This window comes from Piliocolobus tephrosceles, chromosome 1, assembly GCF_002776525.5.
Source record: "Piliocolobus tephrosceles isolate RC106 chromosome 1, ASM277652v3, whole genome shotgun sequence".
NCBI classification, from domain to species: Eukaryota; Metazoa; Chordata; class Mammalia; order Primates; family Cercopithecidae; genus Piliocolobus; species Piliocolobus tephrosceles.
This window is the reverse complement of record NC_045434.1, coordinates 221,036,660-221,045,072: the sequence shown is the minus strand read 5'-3', so window position 1 is coordinate 221,045,072 and position 8,413 is coordinate 221,036,660. Positions and strand designations below refer to the sequence as shown.

At 49.5% G+C, this 8,413-nt stretch overlaps 1 long non-coding RNA gene across 1 annotated transcript; it reads right to left on the bottom strand.

Moving 5' to 3' along the window:
• Positions 1-400: 400 nt before the first annotated feature.
• Positions 401-4,674, bottom strand: LOC113223345. Its single transcript, XR_003308704.2, has 5 exons — positions 4,002-4,674; positions 1,419-1,507; positions 1,267-1,334; positions 1,041-1,189; positions 401-890 (listed from the first exon to the last, which is right to left on the bottom strand). It is a non-coding gene; the product is annotated as an uncharacterized LOC113223345 (long non-coding RNA).
• Positions 4,675-8,413: the final 3,739 nt, after the last annotated feature.

Sequence of the window (8,413 nt, the reverse complement as noted above, 5' to 3'; positions counted from 1 at the left end):
CTTGCTCCTGCTGTAGAATTCAAGAAGAGTTCTACATATCTGTGTTCTGAAATGAGAAAAAAAGTTTGAAAATGTTTGTTGGTGAAACAAAACAGGATAAGCACTTTTTTTTTTTTTTTTTTGAGACGGAGTCTCGCTCTGTCGCCCAGGCTGGAGTGCAGTGACCGGATCTCAGCTCACTGCAAGCTCCGGCCCCCCGCCCCCGGGTTCATGCCATTCTCCTGCCTCAGCCTCCCGAGTAGCTGGGACTACAGGCGCCCGCCACCTCGCCCGGCTAGTTTTTTGTATTTTTAGTAGAGACGGGATTTCACCGTGTTAACCAGGATGGTCTCGATCTCCTGACCTCGGGATCCACCCGCCTCGGCCTCCCAAAGTGCTGGGATTACAGGCTTGAGCCACCGCGCCCGGCCTCTATAAAGTTTTTAAACAAGCAGATCTGTGAACTTCAAATACTTTGGCAAAGAAAATTCTAGCTACTTCTCTTAGGTCATCTACTTTAACTCCAAACTCTAGCCTTTACATATTCATCTATCTTGTCAATTAAGGATATATACTTCAAGATGTGCGTATCACAAATCCTTGTTATACTAATTTTAAAAATCCAAACCTGCTTCAACACACTGCCCCCCATCCTCCAAGAATTAATCTATTACTGGAGAGGAAACTTCTCATATATTATTTTTCTATTTCTCAATTGTAAACGTTAGTCACATAATCACCTGTTAAGAACCCACAAATGCTCAATCACACTTCCGCATATTTGCTTTGTCTTTTGACACAGCTGCCACAGCATCTTCATGAGTTGCAAACTCGACATCTGCTTCACCAGTTACTCTGCCATCAGGACCAATTTCAATGTGTACTCTCTCAGGATTGAGCGGTGAAAAAAACTACAACACAAGGCATTTCCAAGAGTTAAATCAACTTTCTAATGTTACAATAAAACCAAAATTTCTAACGTAGTGCTCACTTTATAGAATAAGGCTCAGACTTTTACTGCCATACTGAAATATTGACTTGTGAGTTCATCTTACACTTACATTATAAATGTCATTCTCAGGAGCTCTGTAAGGTAATCCATGCATGTCTCATTGTCAGTAGCTCTGTAATGTAATCCACGCATGCATACAGTGTCCTGTTGTGCTCTGGAAAGTACAGCCACCATCCCTGTATCTGTGATCAGACATTCCTGAAAAACAGTAATTGAGGTCCAGATGAACAACAGTGTAAGCATCCTTCAACAGAGAAATTCAATTTTTACCTTACCTCTTCCAAATCTAACCCAAATCCATAGCCATCATTATAGCCATTGTAATCGTCCTAGCCTCCATACCCTGAAAGACAAAGTACAATCAATCAAATAAAACACCAAGACAAAGGAACACACTACTTGCCGAACCTTGCAAATCCTCACATACCTCCACCATAACCATCACGCCTCATCCTCTCAAAGCCAGCTCTTCTGCCAGTGCTGTTATACCTTCTTCCCCATTTTGAATTTTGCAGTCTGGAAAGAAAACAACCGTTAATACAGAATTTAAAACCTAAAACCACCTCTGGGTGACACAGATGAAATGTCTATTCCATGTCCCCACTACAAATTATGTAACTTGTGAAGCCTATTGTGGGGAAAAGACAGATCAGACTATTACTGTGTCTATATAGAAAGAAGTAGACATAAGAGACTCCATTTTGTTCTGTATTTGAGATGCTGTTAATCTGTGACCCCACCCCCAACCCTGTCCTTGCAAGACATGTGCTGTGGTGACTCAAGGTTTAATGGATTTTGGGCTGTGCAGGATGTGCTTTGTTAAACAAGTGCCTGAAGGCAGCTTGCTGGTTAAAAGTAATCACCATTCTCTTAATCTCACGTATCCAGGGACATATACATGCGGAAGGTCACAGGGACCTCTGCCTAGGAAAGCTAGGTATTGTCCAAGGTTTATCCCTATATGATAGTCTGAAATACGGCCTCGTGGGAAGGGAAAGACCTAATCGTCCCCCAGCCTGACACCCGGGGGACACCCGTGAAGGGTCTGTGCTGAGGAGGACTAGTGTAAGAGGAAAGAAAGCCTCTTGGCAGTTGAGATAGAGAAAAGCATCTGTCTCCTGCCCGTCCCTGGGCAATGGAACATCTCGGTGATTGTATGTTGTTTACTGAGAAAGGAGAAAACCACCTTACGGCTGAAGGTGGGACGTGCTAGCGGCAATGCTGCTCTTCATGCACTAAAAAGGTTTATGGAGATGTTTGCATATGCCTATCAAGGCACAGCATTTTTCCTTATTCATGTCACAGTGATCTTTATTAATATGTACCTTCTCCCTATAATGATCCTATTATCCTGCCACTTCCCTTTTTCTAAGATGGTAAAGATAACAATCAATAAATACAGAGGGAACTCAGAGACAGGTGCTGGCCCGGGTCTTCTGTATACTGAGCGCCGGACTCCCTTGGGCCCACTTTTTCTTTCTCTATACTTTTGTCTCTGTGTCTTATTTCTTTTCTCAAGTCTCTTGTTCCACCTAACAAGAGAAACATCCACAGGTGTGGAGGGGCAGGCCACCCCTTCAGCCTATATATAATGACCACGATATTACCAACTCCTAGAACTCCAATAAAAAAAAAAAACCTCACTCCCAAGGTGATACGTTTCCAACCCATCAACAACATCCAATATTCAAAGCAGTTTCAGAATGAATTCCTCTCAAGTCCTTGCTACTCACGTCTACATCACACATCTTTTATTAATTTCTCGGAACATTATCAAGCCTAGACTTTGTGACTTTACAGCAAACATACTTCATTGCGAGTTGTTTTGCTCTGGCGCATTTGTCAGTTTTACCTTACCAGCAGCCACATTGCGGTTCCTCATTCAAATCCAATTTACAGGCCCAATACTCACCTCAAAGGGGATCAGTGTTACCAAGCTAAAATGCTCCAAGTTGCAGGGCTGAAGCCAAACCCAGTGTTGCCCCCTGCAAGGTGGCTTCCAGTGTACTTGGTTCTTGTTTTACAGGTCGTTTTCCGTTACTGACACTAAACTCACATAGTTAAGTCAATACTACAAACGTCTTGCCAAAAGCTATCAATTTCATCCAAATAGAATTTTATCTGTCTGATTTCTTTTTTCCAGTCTAATAATGGGAACAAGGACATTCTGATAGAAAATACTCAGGAAACCTATGTACTGCAAAAAAACTTCCCTGGGCTTTAGTGTCTTCAACTGTACTAAATGAGCAAACACTCTTCAATTACCAAATCTTGATTAGGAAAACTGAAATTAAGACGTGACATTTTAACTTTCCGAAGAATGCTCCTTTTCAAGGAAACATCAAAACTAGAAACAAGATGTTACATTTCAAGACGCTGCAAAACATTACTATTATTTGTCTAATTACTCGGAGGTTTTCTCAAGATTGAGGAGGAAATCCCACCTACGACAATTTATCCTCTCGAAATAAGACACCGGGCCAGTCGCGGTGGCTCACCCCTGTAATCCCAGCATTTTGGGAAACCGAGGTGGGCGAATCACTTGAGGTCAGAAGTTCGAGACCAGCCTGGCCAACATGGTGAAACACCCTCTCTACCAAAAATACAAAAATCAGCCGGGCGTGGTAGTGCGCGCCTCTAGTCCCAGCTACTCGGGAGGCTGAGGCAGAAGAATCGCTTGAACCCAGGAGGCGGAGGTTGCAGTGAGCCGAGATCGCCCCACTGCCCTCCAGCCTGGGTGACAAGAGACTCCAACTCAGAAGAAAAAAAGACACCCATAAAAGAAAAGCTGGTGTTCACAGGTAAGTAAAGAAAAAGTCTGCCAGATGTGCCGCACTCTCAAAGGCCAGGAGGACGGGCGGGGCTTTCGAAATTTCCATTGCGTAACAGCGGCCGGCCGGGCGCGAGCGACACAGCGGTGAGTGCAGTCGCCCGCGCCTCGCCAAAGGGCGCCCCGGCTGCCCGCCCGCCCGCCCCGGCCTCGAACTCCCGCGACCTAGTTCTAACTCACCGGAAAAAAACCTCTGGACTTCATCTGCCGAGCAAGACCAGGGCAAGCCCCAGACCTTCACCACGAATCCCCTTTCCACCTTCGGTGTCCAACATCATGGTCTCTTATACGCGGTCCGGCGTTGAAACAAAAATGCAAGGCAGGGAAGAGGACCAGACCTGAGAGGGCCAATTAAGCTGTCCTCCGCCTCCGCGGTGCCCCCCGGCCCGCACCGCCCCCACACGGAACAAAAACCGGGCGGATGCACCCTCCCCGGCGACTCCAACACCCAACACCTTCTCGTCCAGCGACCGCACCCCCAAAGCTGTCTTGAACAGCAGCTGTCGGCACCCCGGACCTTGGGGAAGGCTGAGAGCCAACGTGGAGGAAAGGAAATTGCGGCGGCCGCTTCCGCTCCACCTCCTCCGACTTCTCACACAGCGGAGGCGGCCAGCCTGCAAGCTTCAGCGGCGGTGCGGAGATTCAGCGAACCACTCACGGCTCTGGATGGCAGCCCGCAGCTCGCCAAGGTCCCTGTGGCCCTCCCAGAGTTATGAGGACAAACAGTCCTCGCAAAAACAGCACCCACGGGGTCGCTGGACTGCAAACGCGGACCCTCTGCGACTCTGGCCAGCGGGCGCCTGCGCAACCTAAGTAAGGCCTTTTGTGCGAGCTCTGCACACGCGCAGCCAGCTGCCCGCACCGCCAGGTTGCGTCACAAAGAGCTCTAGCTCAAGCGTAACTTCAAGAGCCACCACCCCCCACCCAACCTCCCGCCGGCGGATTATTCCACGCTTGGGTTTTGGGCTCAGCATCCGCACCCATAAACCCTCCCGGCTTTTTATTGCGGCTGCGCCTTCCCGCGAATATTGAATTTGGGAGTTTCAGCGATTTATAATTGTTTCATGCGCATGCCTCTTCCTTGAAACCGTTCTCAGGCCGGGCGCGTTGGCTCATACCTGTAATCCCAGCAGTTTGGGAGGCCAAGGCGGGTGGATCACCTGAGGTCAGGAGTTCGAGACCAGCCTGGCCAACCTGGTGAAACCTCGTCTCTACTAAAAATACAAAAATTAGCTGGGCGTGGTGGCGGGCGCCTGTAATCCCAGCTGCTCGGGAGGCTGACGCAGGAGAATCACTGAACACAGGAGGCGGAGGTTGCAGTGAGCCAAGATCACACCATTGCACTCCAGCCTGGGCGACACAGCAAGACTCCGTCTCAAAAAAAAAAAAAAAAGAAACCGTTCTCTAGCCTTACCCGCCAGCGTGGGGGAGGGGAATGGCGGCCGCCTGTTCCCTATGGGACTGTATAGGAGTCCTGAGCTCTGGGTTGTGATGAGGTGGTCCTCTTTCTATCCCTTGCCCCAGGCTCTTACCGGCTTGCCCCTGGCCCACCTGAAAGGAGAGGCACGGCCTTCAGGCGTTCCCACTCCCCGCGAGCCTGTCTTCCCTTTATCCCCAAACCGGCGGAAGCTGATCAGTCGCAGATTGTCTAGCGTCCTGGAAGCTGCGGGGCTGCGGACATCCCGCGCCGGAAGCCACCCGGATGGTGCCTGGGGCACGTCCCAGCCAAGTGTGCTTCCACTCGCCCTACCTGCCGTCGTCGGGCCTAGGGCCCCGGTCGGCGGCGCGAGGTTCCCGTGCCCGTGGCTCGCGCCCGCACCCCGCTTTTGACTAACGAACTCGCACCCTGTGTACCCCTTGACCTGCCTCACGGTCGACGGGTCTTGAATGCTCTGGGGCCCCGGCACCAGGAGGACTCGCGAGCGCGGGCTTTTCCATGGGTGCGCACCGGCCTCTGTGCTCAGTAGGTTACCGATGAATCCTCCCAGGGCGGAACTGGTAATAGTGCGTCCATTCCCTAGGCGTAGACGCTGCATTCGAGGAGGCCCCCGGGTCACCCCATGTGCACACATGCTGCAAGATGAGTAATGTTCGTGGTTTCTAGCAGCACTGCCCAAAACCGAAGATGCCTTAGCCTCCCAGGCCTCCTCATGTCTGATCTGGCTGCCCTCTTCACCCCAGCTCTAGCGGACGCAGACAATAAACAAATTAACAATAAGGTAGAGTTGGACCCTGCCGCAGGGCTACCTTAGCTAGTGCAGGCCTGAGTGCCACCCTGGGAAGATGCGGACAAAGCATGTTTCCAACCCCAGTGTCACGGAGTCCAAATCCAGTTTTGACAGGTTTGAGAAAAGTAGAGAGGATATCAAAGAGAGACAGGAGCCCAGAGCTAAGCAGGGCCTGATCTTCAAAGGCCACTTAGGACTTGGCAAGGGTGTTAACTCCAAGAGAAGGCATAGGCAAGTGATCAGCAGAGGAGTAATAAGCCCTGTGTAAAGGAAAACTCTTGCTAGATGTGAGGGGGATGCAGATGGAGCAGGCAGGGTGAATGACGGTACATGCCGTGCCTTCTACTACAAACAGAACTAGAAGCACACATCTGTGGTACTATTTCAGAAGGCACTTTGGCTGAGGTAATCAACAAGAGAGACTCCGGCCAGGTGCAGTGGCTCACACCTGTAATACCAGCACTTCAGGAGGCCGAGGCAGGCAGATCACTTGAGGTCAGGAGTTTAAGACCAGCCTGGCCAACATGGTGAAACCCCATCTCTACTAAAGATAGAAAAATTAGCTGGGCATGGTGGTGCACGCCTGTAATCCCAGCTACTCTGGAGGCTGAGTCAGAAGAATTGCCTGAACCCAGGAGGCAGAGGAAGCAGTGAGCTGACATCACACCACTGCCCTCCAGCCTGGGCAACAGAGAAAGACCCCCTCTCAAAAAAAAAAAAAAAAAAATTAGCCAGGCATGGTGACGCATGCCTGTAATCCCAACCACTTGGCGAGACTGAGGCACGAGAATCGCTTAAACCCAGGAGGCAGCGGTTGCAGTCAGCTGAGATCACACCATCGCACTCCAGCCTGGGCAACAAAAGCGAAACTCCGTCTCAAAAAAAAAAAAAAAAGAAAAAAGAATAGTAGTGAGGTAGAATAAATTTCATACATGTGTAGCCAATTCTCTTTTATATAAACTGTCCAACTTAAAAGAAGGTTTTTAATTTTTATTTATTTATTTATTTTTGAGACACTGCCTCACTGTCACCCAGGCTGGAGTGCAGTGGTGCAAACATGGCTCACCGCAGCCTCTACCTCCTGGGCTCAAACAATCCTCCTGCCTCAACCTCCTGAGTAGGTAGGACCACAGGCATGTGCCACCTTGCTCAGATAATTTTTTTTTTTTTTTTAGCACTGGGATCTCATTTTGTTGCCCAGGCTGGTCTTGACTTCCTGGGCTCAAGGAATCATCCCACCTCAGTCTCCCAGGGAAAGTGCTGGGATTACAGGTGTGAGCCACCATGTCTGGCAATGAAAGAAGGTTTTTTGTTTGGTTTTATTTTTGAGACAGTCTCACTCCGTCACCCAGGCTGGAGTACAGTGGTGCAATCTTGGCTCACTGCAACCTCTGCCTCCCAGGTTCAAGCAATTCTCATGCCTCAGCCTACCAAGTAGAGGGATTACAGGTATGCACCACCATACCTGGCTACTTTTTAAAAATTTTTAGTTGAAATGGGATTTTGCCATGTTGGCCAGGTTGGTCTGGAACTCCTCACCTCAAGTGACCTGCCTGCCTCAGCCTCCCAAAGTGCTGAGATGACAGGCGTGAGCCACCACACGCAACCAAAGGTTTTTTTTTTTAATAAAAAGTTCATCATCAGCCCGGGCGTGATGGCTCATGCCTGTAATTCCAGTACTTTGGGAGGCCGAGGCAGGTGGATCACGAGGTCAGGAGTTCGAGACGAGCCTGACCAACATGGTGAAACCCTGTCTCTACTAAAAATACGAAAATTACCTGGGCGTGGTGTCACGCGCCTGTAATCCCAGCTACTCAGGAGGCTGAGGCAGGAGAATCACTCCAACCTCGGAGGTGGAAGTTGCAGTGAGCGGAGATTGCATTACTGTACTCCAGCCTGGGCAACAGAGTGAGACTCTGTCTTAAAAAAAAAAACAAAAAGAGTTCATCATCTTGCCTCAGTGGTCTTTATGTCTTGGTATACTTCTTTTTTTTTTCTTTTTTTTTTTTTGAGACGGAGTCTTGCTCTGTCGCCTGAGCTGGAGTGCAGTGGCACCATCTCCACTCACTGCAAGCTCCGCCTCCTGGGTTCACACCATTCTCCTGCCTCAGCCTCCCAAGTAACTGGGACTACAGGCACCTGCCACCATGCCTGGCTAATTTTTTGTGTTTTTTTAGTAGAGACGAGGTTTGCCCGTGTTTGCCACGATGGTCTGGATCTCCTGACCTCGTGATCCACCCGCCTCGGCCTCCCAAAGTGCTGGGATTACAGGCGTGAGGCCCGGCCATGTCTTGGTATACTTCTTATAGTGTACAGAGCTCTTTTTTTTTTTTTTTGAGACGGAGTCTCACTCTGTGGCCCGGG